We start from the raw sequence: 17,918 nt of genomic DNA, 5'->3' as shown, positions 1-17,918 counted from the left end.
GCCACTTTGCCCGTAGTCATGGCCGTCAGCTCGCTAATGCTATCAGTCAATTGCTAGATAATAACAAAGCTTAAGGAATTTAGGCCTCAGTCAAATTAATCTAGCGATCGAGACTGTTTAGTGTTGACTGATAAATCGGTGTTTATTTTACGCCAAGTTATGCGCGGCCGTCCATGCTAAGTCAGTTGTGTTTCCCCTATCAAGATGATTGCTTTATAAATACGTCTCCGTTCGCTTCAAAGCTGGGATATGTACACAGTGGTGACCATTTATTTAGATAAAGTGAATTCCCCAATGACAGGAGACCGCAGAGAATAGGTGTGTTTCCAAATCTCAGCTGGGAGGTCACAGGACCGAGGCATATATACTGCTGAGACCAACACGAATTCGTTTTTCAAAGTGAAATAACACGCATGTATTTTAGCAGGTGGTGCTTGACAGATAGTGAATAATGTACACGATTAATGTGTTTCATTCTCAATGTGTTTATATTTGAATGTGATTTCCTAGATACGACATGGGCACTTATAGTGGGATTGATCTATTATAGTCGTATTAATTGAAATTATTTTTTGAAGTTTCTATTTGAATTATTTTTATTGTCCAATTGACACCTGGTGTCATGGATGGTTTTTAGTGACCCCTTCGTATAATGTTTACTACTATTATGCCTTTCGTGGAATCTGTTTCGGCAGATAATCAAGACTGGTTATTATCTTGCGTTGACGTCTTATATATATTTTATATTGATTTATCGGAGGTGTGTTGAGTGTTTTTCTTGTTGTTATTATCCATTCACATCGATATGCACACGATGAAGATATTCATTTATGGTTTCAAATATTGTCATATGGATATATTCGTTGTAAACGAAACCTCCACGTCTTAATGAAATATGCGATAGGAAATGAAACAAACTGTTTGAGACTGAAGTAGAACAAACGAAATACGCACTTCACAACTGTCAATACACCTGGCCAATTTATCAATAATTATCCTTAAATTATCGCAGTTGAAAGAATTACTATCAGATAAAAGCCAAACAAAATAGTCATTTTTTCACATCACTTCATTGACCTCTCTGTGAGGGGAATGTGACTTTGGGGTCACTTGTCTAGGGCAGTCGAAACAGATGACCAGACACCTCTGACCTCTGACCTCAAACATCTTCAGACCTCAGCGTAATTTCAAACCCCATCATTAAAACCTGGTCGTCAGTTTAATAATTGTGTCCAATTTGTTGAAATACAATAACTCGGGCAGTGACCATTAATTTAAGGTTGTTAGTGTGACCGGGAGGTCACTGCTGGACATGTGCACAAGACCACGTGGCGAGAGATTCCCCTGGGGATGGACGCAGGTAGGGCAGGTGAGGGACACGGGATGGCCCGGGGGTGCGTCTGGCCTTACCTTGGGGGTCAGGCAGTCACTAGCTGTGTGGACTAGGCCATGCAGGTAATTTACCATGGCACTCGGCATACTGTGTGTTTTCTAAACGGTGCAATTAGAACTTGTTGAAGTGCTTTCCGAGTTGATAAAGACGACATGGGGGAAGAGGAGGGAGGGATGGATACTGAAGTGAAAAGTCCTTAAATTCCCGATGTCCTATTCGCCTCCTAGTCACGCCGCTTTCGGCAATATTCCAGCAATATCACGGTGGGGGACACCAGACATGGGCTTCACACAGTGCACCCATGTAGGGGAACTGAACCCGGGTCTTCGGCGTGACAAGCAAACGCTTTAACCACGGGGATACCCAACCGCACCTCTAGTCACGAAACCCTTTTGAAACATATGTGTGTGTGTATGATCCCCAGGGAGTAGAGACGGAAGGTTTGAATACACGCTGATCTGTTGACCACGGGAATAATGTTGTGGGATGTTTAATAATAATAATAATAATAATAATAATAATAATAATAATCATCATCATCATCATCATCATCATCATAACCAGCCGGGATGTACCAGGATCACCCAAAACCTCTTTACTGCATTTATTTATTGTAATCTGTATAGTATAATAATATCATCATCGTCATCATCCACAAACATCATTACTGTCGGGCCACCCCAGCCTACAACCCCATCCTATTTCACCCTCACACGGACACACAGCCCACACACAGACACAGCGCGATCCCCAGCGGGAAGAAACACGCAACAGCTCACCGTAACGCAGCATAAACTACTCCAATCAAGTGAACGCAATGTGCACGTATTTGTTAATTGCACATGCATGTATTTACCCATGGAACAGGCGACCTGCTAACGACACATATGCACCTGACGAGTTATTGTTGCACGCAATTAGGTACGGTAGGCCTATTTCAGGTGTATATCTTTCAGCGCCGAATAATGATGCCATTAATTAGCACACATGGCATGGTATTTCACATATTCTTGTAGATTTGTAATGTCAACTCCGCGAACAAGGGACCGTATGGTTACGTTGAAATCACTACCACTTGTCAAATGTACAGTATTTCCCCAGCCTGTACGGTCAACGGGTATTTATACTCAACAGCGTATCTCTGAAGTGTCAAGGTTAAGCGCTCTGTCAAAGACACTGCCTGGTAGGTATATTTTTGTCGGTTCACCTTAGACGAGTGTTTTCTCTCAACGACAGGACATGTATTACAAGGTACTCATATCTGAGAAAGGTTCTGTCAAGTGTTCGATAACGACAGCAAACGACTACAAAATCCAGCTTATTGCCTCGTGACATCGACGTTTATTTTTTCCAGATTTAAACGCACGTAATTGACTCATTCAATGGCAGTAAAGAACATAGTTACAGAACCCTGCCTCGACAATGACATATGTTGACACGAACATGCTATTCTGAGCTTAAAATACACATTATATACGCTTTACTTTGAAATCATTAAGAGATAAAGTTAATACCTTACAGTAGGAGGTCATTGTCTGATATTCCACACGATAGAATCGATGTTAAATTGTTGACATGTGAACATGAACCTAGCTATTTTATGTAATCATGGTTTGCGGAATATTTGCAGTTAATTCCGGGTTTCGTTATGGTGATATAACGCACGCAACAACAAAAATACCATTTTGCTGTTGTAGTTTTTGATGTAAATAAAAGTTTGTATGAATGAAACACCATGTGAATATAGAACTCGATATGTAAATAAAGACGGCAAAACCCTTTCCATAATCATATAAATCTCTCTGATCTCCGATCATGAGCATGTTTTTTATGAATCACTATCAAATAGTGATGATACCAGGTGTTCGGGAACTGATGTGCGTGTCACAAACACACGCAAATACACGTCAATTTAGTTCATAAAAGAAGTGTTGACGTAGTCACAGACGAAACACAATTGCTTGAACACGATAAGAGAAAAGAAATATTTATAGAACAAGTCAGTTGTCTCCGGAATGTTTCATAAATACCCAACCGGATATTGGTAATTAATTGGTCAGTGAAAATGACAGTTTGACAGTGCACAGACATGTCTCCAATAGCAACCATCTTCTGGCGAATATCCAGAGATAATGAAATGGTCAGTGCGTAGCATCCTTCGCGCTTATATGTAGGTCTGTATGTGCTATAAACAACCTGGGTACATCGAGAGTGAAATAGACGCTCATAAACCATATACTGCAATCAAGACATCAGATAACCCACCCAACCGTCCGAAACCCGTGATGTACAACTTGCACGAACTGCATGTGGCCAGGTCAAAGGTCAAGGCCACCGAGCGTTATTAGTAGGGGTTATCCTCAATATTAGCTTTAGAGCGACACCTACCGAGAACTCTCATTACTAACATGGCTTATGCATAACATAAAACTAGTAATGTATATACGATGGGGAAATCAGTATCAATTGAGGGAAGTGCAAAGAAGACAATGTATTACCGATATGTTTTTACAACTGTAATATTTTCATGTTTTATCAATAATCAAAATATGCACGTGCAGATACATCATTTGTGGCTATAACATTTATTGATCACATTTTGTCAATAATTTACTGTTTAAGACAAGTAGTATCAATTTTCTCGAGGAAGCAGTATAAACATATTGGCGCAGATGGTATTATCAGACTATCGACAAGTAAATGACACCTAGACAAATAAATGCACATGTTCGCTTCTCACTATCGGTTTCCAAAAGCACTGTAAGGAAATATTTCATATTAAAACATCCACCTTATCTTAGACATTCCAGAAGGTACAAACAAGAAACGCAACTTGACTTATCGCAAATCGTCACCCTTAACTTCCAAAAATATTGACAACAGTACAACATCTAGTAACAACGGATAAACCGTACTACAGTAAACTACGGTTATAACGAAATCAAAGGGACCACTAATTTTAGTTCGTAATAACCGTAGTTCGCTATAAGCATATATACAGCATATATACAGCATATATACAGCATATATACATCAAATGGCCGGGACTAAAAATAAGTTCGCTATATCCGTCAGTTCGTTATAAGCGTGTTCGTTATAAACGTAGTCTACTGTATCAATATTTCAGCTTCATACGGTTAAATGATCCACAAAATAACACTAAAAACCTTATGATTTCAATATAAACTGATTGACAAAGATACGACGGAGACCACTTCACGGTCAAACCGACCACGACTACTTGGTCAAAATGACCATGAGAATAGAAACTCCTCATACTTGATGTGCGCGTTAGCGTTCATGACCACCGATCACATGCCCTTCGTTTTATCTGTGTCCAGTGTGGGCTTAGTGACCACTGAAGTGGACACCCGTTGTCCATAGTTTAGTAATGACCACTCGAGTCATACTCCACTGCCGCTCAAACCCCGAAGATATTGAAATTAAAGCCGGACCATGCTGTCTGAAAAGCATTAAAAGCGCGCCGTGCGATAGTAGAATAATGAGAAAAAGCCCACGACTCCATTGAAAGCAAACAGTTGATAACAAGGCTACAATAAAAGAAGCCATGCGAAAGTTTTCATTCAGTTAATGTCCCTGAAATGGTCAAATTATCATCTAACCCTTTATTTGCCCCTCTTGAAACAGCTTGCTGTAAAACAGCCCCCTGACCTACCTCTAGCCCGGGGCTTCAGTGTAACGATAGATGAAGAGTCTACCGCCAAAACATCAGTTACTACGGCCACTGTGATCTAACACTGACCAATACTGACCAGCAGGGTGGTTAAAAGGGGGTAATGGAGCGTGTTTTGGGGAGGTTACTTCTAAATCTGACCACTCATTACGTTGTGACAGCTTGACCACTGCAGCTAATAGCAGTGGCTGTTATGCCATCGGTGCTCTAACTGGACATGTTATCTAACAATCATGTTGCCATCACCAGCTGGTGTACACAAATTTGATCTGATAAAATAAATTGAAAATGACAGGTTAAACTATTTATAAATTAGATTTTAAATAAGAAATACGAGAATCATCTGGACGTTCAAACCAGTTTATGAAACACGCATCCCAGGGAGTAATTCAACATTGGTTGTTTGTTAGCCCGAGGGAAAATACATATTGCTTTTTTATGAGCTGAGTTGGTGACAAGTAAGTATTGTTTTACGACCACTGATTCACTGACAATGTGGTGCGGCTTTGTCTTGGGGATGAAATACACAGGAGATTTATGTGTAATCGGTGAGACTTTGTACATAAGGATTGATATATGGTGTTTGTGTGGTCACTAACAGATGGGCAGTGGCCAGAAGCAAGATAAACATGCGTCAACACACATTTGATTGACAGTCGGTGTTTTGAACGAGGTCTGATCAGAAAGCATTCCTGGTGATGCATTAATGACATCAAGTGTCAGGGGTGTAATTAGACCACGCGGACTTCACAATCGAAATGAGTGAGTGAGTATGGTTTTACGCCGCTTTTAGCAATATTCCAGCAATATCACGACGGGGACACCAGAAATGGGCTTCACACATTGTACCCATATCGGGAATCGAACCCTGGTCTTCGGCGTGACGAACGAAAGCTTTCACGACTAGGCTCCCCGACCGCCCCACAATCGAAATGATGAAATAGGAAATAATGGCAATATGGTACCATGCATGTTGAAAGAACAACGTGTGAATATTAAGTACTGGTATCTCAAACGTTTGGGTGCCATTTGGAACATTTTCTTACAAAAAACAATGCTTTTATATATCAGTTTGACTTTATGAACATATGGGTGAGTGAGTGAGTGAGTGAGTTAAGATTTAACGTCACATCGGCAGTATTTCAGCCATATCGTGACGATATGAACATATGAAGACAAACGTGTTGTGCTGAAAAGTTAACTTCAAAGAGAGATCGCCATTTAATCACGTGGAATACATGCACTTCCTGGTAACCGTCTTGCTACAGTGCATGTTTTATGTCCATGTGTTGCACGTACTGTTCATGCAAAATGTAGTATTCGAAGCACATGAGTGTTGTTTGGAGAACACGCGACGGTTCATGCACGTTATCTGGACATAAAACACACCGCCGCGCGCCAGTGTAGCGATACCACCCTGAATTTTGAACTACGATAAACCTCGTCCTGTATCTATTTAATAAACGATTACAACTAAAAATTTAAAAATCGTTCATAGTGTTAAGGTAGCCAAAGTTCAATACCCGTGGGGCATGCAAAGCTCACCATGTTCCGAACACTATTAATTGTTGATAGTATTTCATGAGACACGCTTTTGATATAGTCGGAATCGTATAATGGAGGCTTCTCATGGTTATGGTAAGTGTTTTGTCGCTTTTAGTTTCTGAAGTCGATTGTAATCTATTCCAAAATTCTTCTGGCCTTATAAATCTTGAAAAACGCTTATCGCGGAATATTGACATTGAATATAACCCGAAAACCAGTCTTGGTTATAACAATGGGCATGTCGAGTTAGCTGGCCATCAGCATGAGACGCATGTACAAACTGGACTACATACCAACCCTGCTATACATAAATACCTTTCCATATCGGTGGTCAGGGAAACATTACTATCACGATCGTATAGCCCACTGTGGATGACTCACGCTGACCATTGCCCATACAGGTCATCTACCAGGTCAGAAGGACCTTCATCACCGGCCAATGGACAAAGCATCACGCAGGGTCATCTCCTATTACACCCTTGGTGCATACATTTATCTATTGTCCACTGTCGGGGTGTACTGGGAATGGCATGTCGTTATTGTTAAATATGTACCAAACTCTAGATGCCCGTATGGGGTATGTCACTATAACCCGAATTACTGACAATGAGAACAATGAATCAGGCCAAAAAGCCATTGATACGAAATGTAAGGAAAGGCTAACCATATTGTCCACACACAAGTGTATGTGTATCATATCCTGACAAGATTAAAACTGATAGCTGTACAAAGTATAGGAAACCAGCCGCGTCATCTCCATGGTACAAGACAGTAAAATACACGTATAACCAATGTAACAGTAGATTTTATATAGAACTGACATGACAATCGGATTCTTCTAACGAGTATAATGGTGAATGCATGTACGTGTGGGTATTGACTATTTGAATTAAATTCATGACCTGTTGGATATGTGAAATTTAAGCTTAGCGACACGGAATGTACCTGACTATGTCACGTCACAAACCAACCTTTGACCCATGACACTGAAAACTGACCCTGCCGAATGTTCAGTGACACGACCCAGACATAATGTTAATAGAAACAGTTAGCCATACTGTTACATGGTGGCTATTAAGCCTGGACATAAAACACCGCCCCGTCCCATCCCCTCAGCATTGTACTGTGTGGTTCGTGGCATCCCTCTACCCCCTGCCGTAATTTACTCCCCCCCTGTGTGTGGGAACGTCCCTCCCCTTTAGGGCACCCCATTGATACAGGGTGTAAACTAATCAGCCATCTCATGTCTGATTTAACAGTCGATTAGGCATATTACAACACCCCTTCATCCGTCTGCTAAATGTACTCGTTTCAAAAACATAGTTTCACCAACAAACAGTATGTATGTACCCTTCGCAAGAACGTGGACCTGACTTCACGCTGTCTCAACATACATTTCCCCAGAACGTGGACGTGCCTTCACTCTATCTCAATATATCCTTTACAAGAACGTGGACGTGCCTTCACTCTGTCTAAACATACCCTTCACAAGAACGTGGACCTGTCGTCACTCTGTCTAAACATACCCTTCACAAGAACGTGGGCCTGACTTCACGCTGTCTCAACATACATTTCCCCAGAACGTGGACGTGCCTTCACTCTATCTCAATATATCCTTTACAAGAACGTGGACGTGCCTTCACTCTATCTCAATATACCCTTCACAAGAACGTGGACCTGCATTCACTCTGTCTCAATATACCCTTCACAAGAACGTGGACCTGCTGTCACTCTGTCCAAACATACTCTTCACAAGAACGTGGATCTGTCTTCGCTCTGTCTAAATATACCCTTCTCAAGAACGTGGACCTGCCGTCACTCTGTCTAAACATACCCTTCACAAGAACGAGGACCTGCATTCACTCTGTCTAAACATACCCTTCACAAGAACGTGGACCTGCATTCACTCTGTCTAAATATATCCTTCACAAGAACGTGGACCTGCTGTCACTCTGTCCAAACATACCCTTCACAAGAACGTGGACCAAACTAAACTCTGTCTAAATATAACCTACGGAAGAACATATACACAAATCTTTCCACACCCTGCCTAAACGTACCCTTCGCAAGGACATAGCGCACTCTACCTGGACCAACCACAAAGTACCTAAATGTGCCTTCGCAAGACCTTTGACATACCCACACACTATCTACATTCGCCCCTCGCAACAGTGTTAGTATCCCTCCTAGTTCAACTGTAACATTCCAACAGCTCAGATCCACCACCCCCTTCTTGTCCCCTCCCACACATGCATACGCCCTCCAAATATAAACACTCGTGTCGTGACACCCTGTTGCCCTCTACACTACCCCTTTAAGTGTCTTGCCAACCCTCCACCCTAATTGTTTTGGGGGTGTCTGTCAGGCGCCGTTTCAACCTGGCACTGATTAAAGAGAAAATGAGAATAACGCCAGTTGGGTGTATGACGTTGTGACGATAATCTTACCTGGATCCCACGTGCACAGGTCAGGGGTCAAGCTACCATTGACCCGGAAGTTCAAGACAGAATTCTATCAGCATCCTGGAAAATAAGAGAGGCCAGTGAGACACATTGTTAGTTTCCAACGAAACAAATTACATCAAATACATCCCATTTGTTTGTTACGCTTTCAGAATGAACGATAAAATGCACGAATGTAACCAAAATATCTATGAAGCAAGGTTATGGCGTTTAGAACATAAATGCATTGGTATGGTCGTCATGAATTTTAATAACGATATTGTGATGAATTTGCAGATGTATAACCGAGATATTGTTATCTGCAGCCGCGTTGCATGAACTGTTCCGCTACATTGTTTACGAAGCGTCATGTTTATTTGTTGTCGATTTAAACACTGCAATTTACATTGTATTTTACGAACACATAGTGACAACTAACATATGATCAAAGTTAACCTCCAAACAAAGTATTAAATAGAACGCAATATTTCGTTATTTTGTAATCTCAGATTAAACCAAGCGTCACTGAATTCAAACCGAATGAACTTTAAACAAAACAAACACTACAAAACGTGAACCCACACATGCTCTGACAAACGCAGCCATGTGTGACGACATTCAATTACACAAACCTGAAATTATCAATAAGAACTTACTGAAATTGTGGGGCTCATTGTCGATGCGAAATAATCACAATGACAGCTAAACTGTGCATGGCATTGCATCGCGGCAAAGGTATGACTTCAACACGAGATGCCCTGCGATGATGTAACAAGTAGAGATCTTAGCATGTTCAGCTCGGTCGTGACGCCAGGTAGATCAGATGGGTAACTGATTCACGTCACAGCAAAGAAAGATTCACCTGGGAGTGGTGACACCGGAATTACGCCATTTATCAAACTATTCTTCTATCAACTAGTTTCACTTTAATATCTCTACTGTCCTTGAATTAATGGGACTTGTGTCTCTCGATATGCCTTTTGATTTCTTTGAAAACTATTTTGCATCTATTACACGGGCGTTTAGCGCCATCTCAAACATTTTTTTGGATATATTAATTTTTGTAGAGCTTGATGATGCATCGATGATGGCGTTCTTATTTGGTGTTGTCTCGTGTTTGACATTGACGATGACAGAGTCTATCAATGGAGACTGGCGAATCCATAATAGGCTTTAAAGCTTACAGTGACTCATAAACCGCGTGTATGTGGTAAAAACTGCCACCAGAATGTTCAACAATGCACTTGCACTCTTAAACGATACAGAGATTCTCAGAAGTGAAGAAACAGAAGAAAATGTATTTTAAATGGAAAACCAAAACACCAGCGATGAGATTTAAGTAGCTTGGACACAATAAAAACAACTTTGTGAATAGTAAACAACGACAATAACAGTGTATATAAAGCATAAATATTTACCAGAAGCTGGTACAAGCAACACGGTAGGGATATTGCTCTGCATACTATTTCGTATAAATCCACTAAGCACAGGAGCAATGTGATTAGTGAGTGATATGGTTAATCTAATTTACCATTCCACAGACGGGCTATTTTCATTTCTGACAATCATGTGAACTTTGACCCAGCGTCTATTCTCACTCGAGCGTTAAAAGAAATGCGTCGACTTTGAAGCATTTACACCTGTATCAGCGTTTCCAATTGCATTATTCTACCTGTCGGAGATCACCTGAGCCAGGTGTCACCTACCCGTCACGCATTAAACACCCATATGCTCCGGACGATCACGTTCTTAATTAAATTTAAGCTTTCATTGTCAGACACTTGACTTTGATTCAATCTCCCCCCTCCCCCATCCCACCTGGTACCATAATAGAGGGGGAGGGGGTATGCTGATTACTGGCAAATGTCACTGATTTTATGCGACGTGAATACTTGTATCTTGTTCGAGAAATATCAAATTTCTGCAAAGTCATATTATATAATAGAAGCGACAAGTTGGATACTGCAGGCTTCAACAGCCAACATGGTTGGATAACTTTGACGTTTTTTTTATTATATCCATATATTGTAAGTAGCGCTTGATAACGAAAATATGATGACACATATTTTGTTATTAAGTCCGCATGAGGGTGTTCATGTCACTGAATCTGTTAAGACATTCTTTGTCCATCACTTGGGTACAGAGGCAGTGTAACGTATTGGTATGGGTACCAGCGGTTTCAAGTGAATGAGTTTTGTTTTACTTCGATTTTAGCAATATTCCATCAATATCATGGCGGGGAACACCAGAAATGGGCTTCACGCATTAACTAGCTATATGATGGCGGTCTGTAAATAATCTAGTCTGGACCAGAAAATCCAGTGATGGATATCATGAGCATCAATCTATGAATCTGGCATACGATGACATGCATCAACCAAGTCAGCGAGCCTGACCACCTGATCGCCTCTTACGACAAGCATGGGTTGCTGAAGATCTATTTTACCCCGAATCTTCACGTGATATCAGTAATGTACTTGCTTGTGTTGCTTATAGTTTACAATAATCCCTGTAATAGTAACATCATCATAATTAGTAGGAGTATAGAATTATCATCTTCATCAGTAGAAGTAATTGTATCAGCAGTATTTGTAGATATAATAGTATCAGAGTAGTAGTGGTGGTAGTTGTAGACGTCGTAACAGAAGTAACGGTAACAGCAGTTGCAACGATGTGTTGCAAATTTCAATAGTAATGTCAATAGCAGTTGAAACCTAAAGCAGGCAGCCCATAAGTGAAATATGTGAGGGCTCGTGAAGAACTACAATTGCCTGGAGATCAATAGCGACAGAATACAACGCCGGCAACAACACAACAAAGGAGACGTGATGAGCACTAAAGCTAATGAGATGAACATAAATCCAATCACCAAAACATCAAAACCCGTTTTCAAGACTAACCCTCTCAAACAACAATAATGTCCGAGCAGGCTTGACCATTACAACAAGTACCTATTACAACCAACCCTTCACAGATCATCAATTGATAATCAATTCTCAAAACGACTTCGCTGCAAAGATTTCACTCTTAGGATAATGGTTGTAATAGCAATAACGGTACAAGGCACAATACCTCCCATACTGCAATTCCAGGTCCCCGGCGTTCTTCGACCATCGGGTCTGTCACCTAGCTACTGTGGTCACTCAGTCCGGTCACTTGGTACGCTGACCACCCCAAGACCTGGCCATCAGCTGGTAGACTATTGTCGCTCTGCGGGGGAGCTTTTATTTCATTTGCCTTTCAATATTCTATAGCTGTGCAGCAGATGTTAAATGTGGATTGGCTTTTAGTGACTTTTGATTGACTCCTTATCAAAATATCCGATTAGTGAGACCTGAAACTGATTGTCACATTGTCAGACTGGCTAGGCGGATCGTCTCTTCGTTCACTTAATGGGATTACCATTTGCTTTGTACTTCCGTTTATGGGGTTTATGCAACAAACGTAAATATGACAGGGTCTCATAATTAGAAATGTGAGCGGCAGAAAGAATCAGAGATTTATGTTTAGCATATGACACTACAACATAACAACCGCGCCAGCCTGGTTAAAATTGTTATTCAAAATTATCACAATATGATTGCACCTCCAACGTCATATCAACGAACCATTACAGATGCAATTCAAATGCCGTGGAAAAGGAGTATACACTTGAAAATTGGATTTTACCAAACAAATTGCAAACGTGATCAAATCGTTACTAGGCTAAAAAAAGTGGCGGAAACACTACAAAAGGTCCAAGAAACAGCTGTGATACCCGTATCAAATACATCATCATCGAAAACCATTCCTTGTTTGTCTAATGTTTAGCAATCATCAGACCCTGGTGTTTACATTAACTTTCTTATACTTGGCAGTTACTTTTTCTGATCTACCATTTGACGACATTATCAGACACTTTCGTGTAGCGGGATATACTGTTTTGGTCATTTACGTATATTTTTGACACATACATATCTCTACAGATTATGCTTCAAACTTTAGATAATTGTTTCAACTATTTCCACAATGTATATAGAATTTTGTTCCATTTTTTCATGCCGGATATTTTGTGTATCAAGAATAATACAAATACAAATAAAAGTATTTCACGTCTTCCCTTTTTCATTGGGAAGAACAAAGCCTACTTTACCTTGCAAGCCATTGTGTGAAACAAAGGGTTAACATAGCGCAACGACGTTACACAGAGTGAGTGAGTGAGTTTGGTTTTACGCTGCTTTTAGCAATATTCCAGCAATATCACGGCGGGGACACCAGAAATGGGCTTCACACATTGTACCCATGTCGGGAGGCGAACCCGGGTCTTCGGAATGACGTGCGAACGCTTTAACCACTTGGCTACCCGACCGCCCCCGTTACACAGAAACACTGAAAACACTTCAAGGAAACGCTATCGCTCAATGTACGTCTGACGAAGGGCTTCAGATTACGGTCCATTAACGTTAGTCAGGTATAAAAAGCAAACAACAATCACGTTAATAAGTGTCATTTCTTTCCTTATGATGAGAGTCGGAATGGCTGAAATATTAACACGATGTCTCGCTATCGGATCTCAAACAAAGCGGCACATTGAACTATACATATGTGTCAAATATTTGATAATGTGCATTTATCTGAATCAACCACATTTCCTTCCAGCACATGATTTGATTATCCTTCTTTTGTACATATTTATCAGTAAACGGAAGTAATAACTTAAGGATACGATGTGTTAATATGTTGGACAAGGTTTTGTACAACAACAGATGAATCAACTCATCACCTCATCATATGTGAAACAAATTCAGATCCAGTTTATACTCGAAGAAACCACCACCGGTGTGACATGAGCATTTACAGATTGGCCAATTAAAACTGTATATATTTATATATAGAACAAGCACAGTAATGTTCTAACTCTCAGGCACAATATATTAATATTTAAATAAGTGAAGTAAGATTGAACACAGTTTTAATTGGCCAATCTATCTATCTATCTATCTATCTATCCATCCATCCATCCATCCATCCATCCATCCATCCATCCATCCATCTATCCATCTATCTATCTATAGATATAGATCTATAGATAGATAGATAGATAGATATATGATACAGATACAAAACAATATCAACATGAGTGGCAGGATCAACGGTCCTTTCTAATTAACTTACATACACATACAATATATCTGGACAAATTTCTTATATTTTTTAGCCTTTTGGGTGAAACAGTTCTACAGATTTTAACATTATTTTGCCACAAGTAGTATTTCTTTGGAATATACAGAAATCTTTGTTGGAGAAGAGCTTCGCATCTGAAAAGATAGTGAATCATCTCCTCCTGAAAGTGAATCACCGAGTTGACAAAGTCTTTCTTCTTTTGCTTTTAGTCTTGCTAAAATTAAATCCAATATATCCTATAGTTTATCTATAAGTTGAGGTAACAATGCAAACAAGTTAAGTTGTACCTACCGCCACAGTGCCGGTATTAGTCCTTCAAGAACGAAGACGTCGACCAGATAAGACAGTCAGATGAACAATTGAGTGGGCAATAGTGACTAGACTATCGTCTCTTACTATTCCCACACATAAAACTCAAACTATGCGATCAACTGGCCAAAAATACCATTGAAGCAGATAATGCGAGTTTGGTGGTCTCAATGTACCGACCGCGCTGGTCAAGTGGTCATTTCACTGCAGGGGGCACCCATCACTGTCCAGTACAGTATAAGTATATATCTCCCATCTCAGCGGTGCTTGGATTTACAGCCAATATACTTTCGATCTGCTTTTCCAGCCATACATTCCCACATAAATTCCAAAGCATCGAGTGCACTAAGAACCGAACATAAATCCCATCGTTTTATACACCGAAACGAAATAACTTACCACATAAAAATCAAACTACCCAAACGCTTTAAGCCGATTACATGATTCACAGTGAACACCGACCGATTGTTCCAATTAAGGCATGCACTGCATGTCATACCACTTAAATTTTCAATGGAAATATATAGATGAAATTGTCGATAACCTTTGTTATCTGTCGTGACGGAGCCCCGATTAGGAGGATGACGATTGAACTCGTGGGAAATACTTCCCGCCCTTGCTATTAATGTTGCTTTATGTTCCATACGTGAATACGAAGTGTTATTTTACTTACTATTGAAATAACAATCGGTCTATGTGTTATGCGGAGCGTGTAGGGAAATGAGTCGTGGAGCACGCTATTGCAGGAGATTCTCGACCGTAGGTCATGCATGGGATTTCCGTAAACATTGATGTCATGCTGAACTTTCTGACTGTCATCCTGAACTGTGTGACTGTCACGGACGTGATTTCATTGCCCTTTGTAGTTGATGATTTAAGGTTCTTTACATCAACGAATGATTTAAAGAACAATTCGCCATGAACGAAATAAAGCGCTATGCAATACTGTTCGTTACACTGACACTACCTGTTATTATTGTACTATCGATGTGATTAAATTTGATTATATTTGATATATATTCAATTTCATAATTCATAGAGCAAATAGTGGACCGATAGGGTCAAAGGCACAGTTATGCAGGAATCGTAGACCGTGGTCAGATCGTGGGTTTTAAACATGCTGAGCGCCAGGCAGGGTAACAACAAGTACCATCTGTTGATGTGATTCGGTCACGGAATCGAACCCCCGGCCTTCCGATCCCCGGGGAGACGATCGATCTACTACAACACGGGGGCGGTCCGTCGCATTAAGCTGACACACAATCATATAACGAGAATAATGTTCATAGCGGCATTAAACCGTCACTCACTCACTCATCCTATCAACTTCACGGTGTGGGGGACGCACTTATGTACATCTGTGTTGACAAACGGCTTAAACTGAAGCCACGCTGTCGCTAATGATTCCGAGCTTCGAATTTTTAAAGAAAAACGATACCCAATTTCATTTAAATAAGTATGAGCATCCAGCTATTGGTATGAAATTTCGTATTTTATCAGGGTAATTTTTAACACTCAAATTTGACATCTCATTGTACCAGACCTATCTTCTGTGTAGTTTTGAATCCTTTTCACGTGTCCTATCGCATTTCTCTTCAAACAGTTCTCCGTTCTTACAATGCGACTAAATCTCCCTTGTGACAAATGATATTTTAACAACCCCTAACAACACACGTCGACAAAGACGTTGGACGTAACAAGATATACGGCCAGGTGAACCTCACCCCTCCCGGTCCCTGTCATCGCCACTCCTAATCCCCATCTTACAGGGCACAGGGGGGACATGATTGTCTGTGGGAGATGCTAGGACACACACCTGAGGTGAGGGGGTGAGGGTTACGCGGGAGAGGGCGTTGGGGTTACGTGTGGGGGGTCACACAAGCTCATGTATTTGATAGATTATATCTCATAAATAGCATACTGCCTCCTGGGTGTTTTGCTCATGAATATTCATAAGCACGGACTCCACAATTAGCTTCATGGTATGAAGTACAAAATAGTAAATTCCAGATGCTTTACTTAATACAGCAAAACCTCGTGAATCTGGACACCTTTGGCCTGGAAACAGCGTCTAATGGTCGAATGCTGTTGGAGACATAACCACCATTACAAGGGAAGGAATTCGTATTTCCCCGTGAGGGAGTAATTAAGCAACCCATGCTTGTCGTAAGAGGCGACTAACGGGATCGGGTGGTCAGGCTCGCTGACTTGTTTGATGCATGTCATCGATCCCAATTGCGTGGATCGATGCTCATGTGTCAGTCACTGGATTGTCTAGTCCAGACTCGATTATTTACAGACCGCCGTCATATAGCTGGAATATTACTGAGTGCGGCGTTACACAACACACAAACAAAACAAAAATGATGTAGTCAGAATCGTACAATGAACTCTGTTTTAGCAGAGATTTCTAAAGACTATCGAAAAAGTTTATGTTTAATGCTTATGTTTATTACTACGAAGATTAACACTATATGTATATAATGGAATCATCAAAAATAGTGTGCCAATCTAACTATCCAAATTACACCTGTATTTGTCCGGCCACGAGAAGGTGTACTGTGTGTTTACTGTGATTCATGAGTCTGAGTCCTGAGTGTTTCGCTTTCATCTTCTATAAGCATACATACGAATATGAATACACATAATATATACATACAAATGACGGTGAACACAAAACGTATTCACGGTGCTCCCTGTATGATTGTCACTGAAAACGCAATACAACCGCATGTCATTGCTAACTGTACACACATCCATTCTTTCACACTTCTCCTGGTTTCCCGGATAGGGGTTTCAGTTATTGCTTTTTTTCTATTCATGTATCATCAGTATGAACCCCGAGGCAAAGGCCTGCACTTAGAGGTGGCCATATTATACGGGTGGGCTCGCGCGGTGATGGTTATCTTGTATAGGGGTATTGGACAATATGTCGCCCAACCAGTGCAATGTTTATGAGAACAGCTGACTTTGCTTCCCTGAATATGAGGCAGCGAATCGTTTCACAACGACTGTCTTTGATTAATTATTGGCCTTGCGAAGATGGTACAGCTGATTTAACATTGCGAAAAGGAACCCGAGGACATCATGTGAGTGAGTGAGTGAGTCAGTGAGTGGGAGGGTGAGTGGGTGAGCGGGAGGGTGAGAGGGTGAGTGGGTGTTAGGGTGGTTGAGTGTATGAGTGAGTGAGTGGGAGGGTGGTTGAGTGTATGAGTCAGTGAGTGGGAGGGTGTGTGTTTGTGAATGAGTGTGTGAATGAGGTATCAGGCTGCTTTTGACAATAATGCAGTGATATCACGGCGGATGTATACCAGAAGCGGACATTGTACCCTTTTGAGGAATCAAACCCGGGTTTGGGTGTAACGAGCTAGCA

The 17,918-nt window shown here is 40.8% G+C and overlaps 1 protein-coding gene across 1 annotated transcript in view; it reads right to left on the bottom strand.

Annotated features, from left to right (window-relative positions):
• LOC124125887 (four-jointed box protein 1-like) overlaps positions 1 to 17,918 on the bottom strand; it is a 52,963-nt gene that overhangs the window by 21,192 nt on the left and 13,853 nt on the right. Inside the window, exon 2 of the mRNA XM_046489275.2 lies at positions 9,080 to 9,154. The gene's annotated coding sequence lies outside the window, so the exon portion shown is untranslated. The remainder of the gene's footprint in view (positions 1 to 9,079; positions 9,155 to 17,918) is intronic.

The sequence above is a fragment of the Haliotis rufescens genome, unplaced genomic scaffold (genome assembly GCF_023055435.1).
Source record: "Haliotis rufescens isolate VD_foot unplaced genomic scaffold, xgHalRufe1.0.p SCAF_5, whole genome shotgun sequence".
Lineage (NCBI taxonomy): Eukaryota > Metazoa > Mollusca > Gastropoda > Lepetellida > Haliotidae > Haliotis > Haliotis rufescens.
Note: the sequence above shows the minus strand (reverse complement) of the source record. Positions and strands in the feature narration are given on the sequence as shown.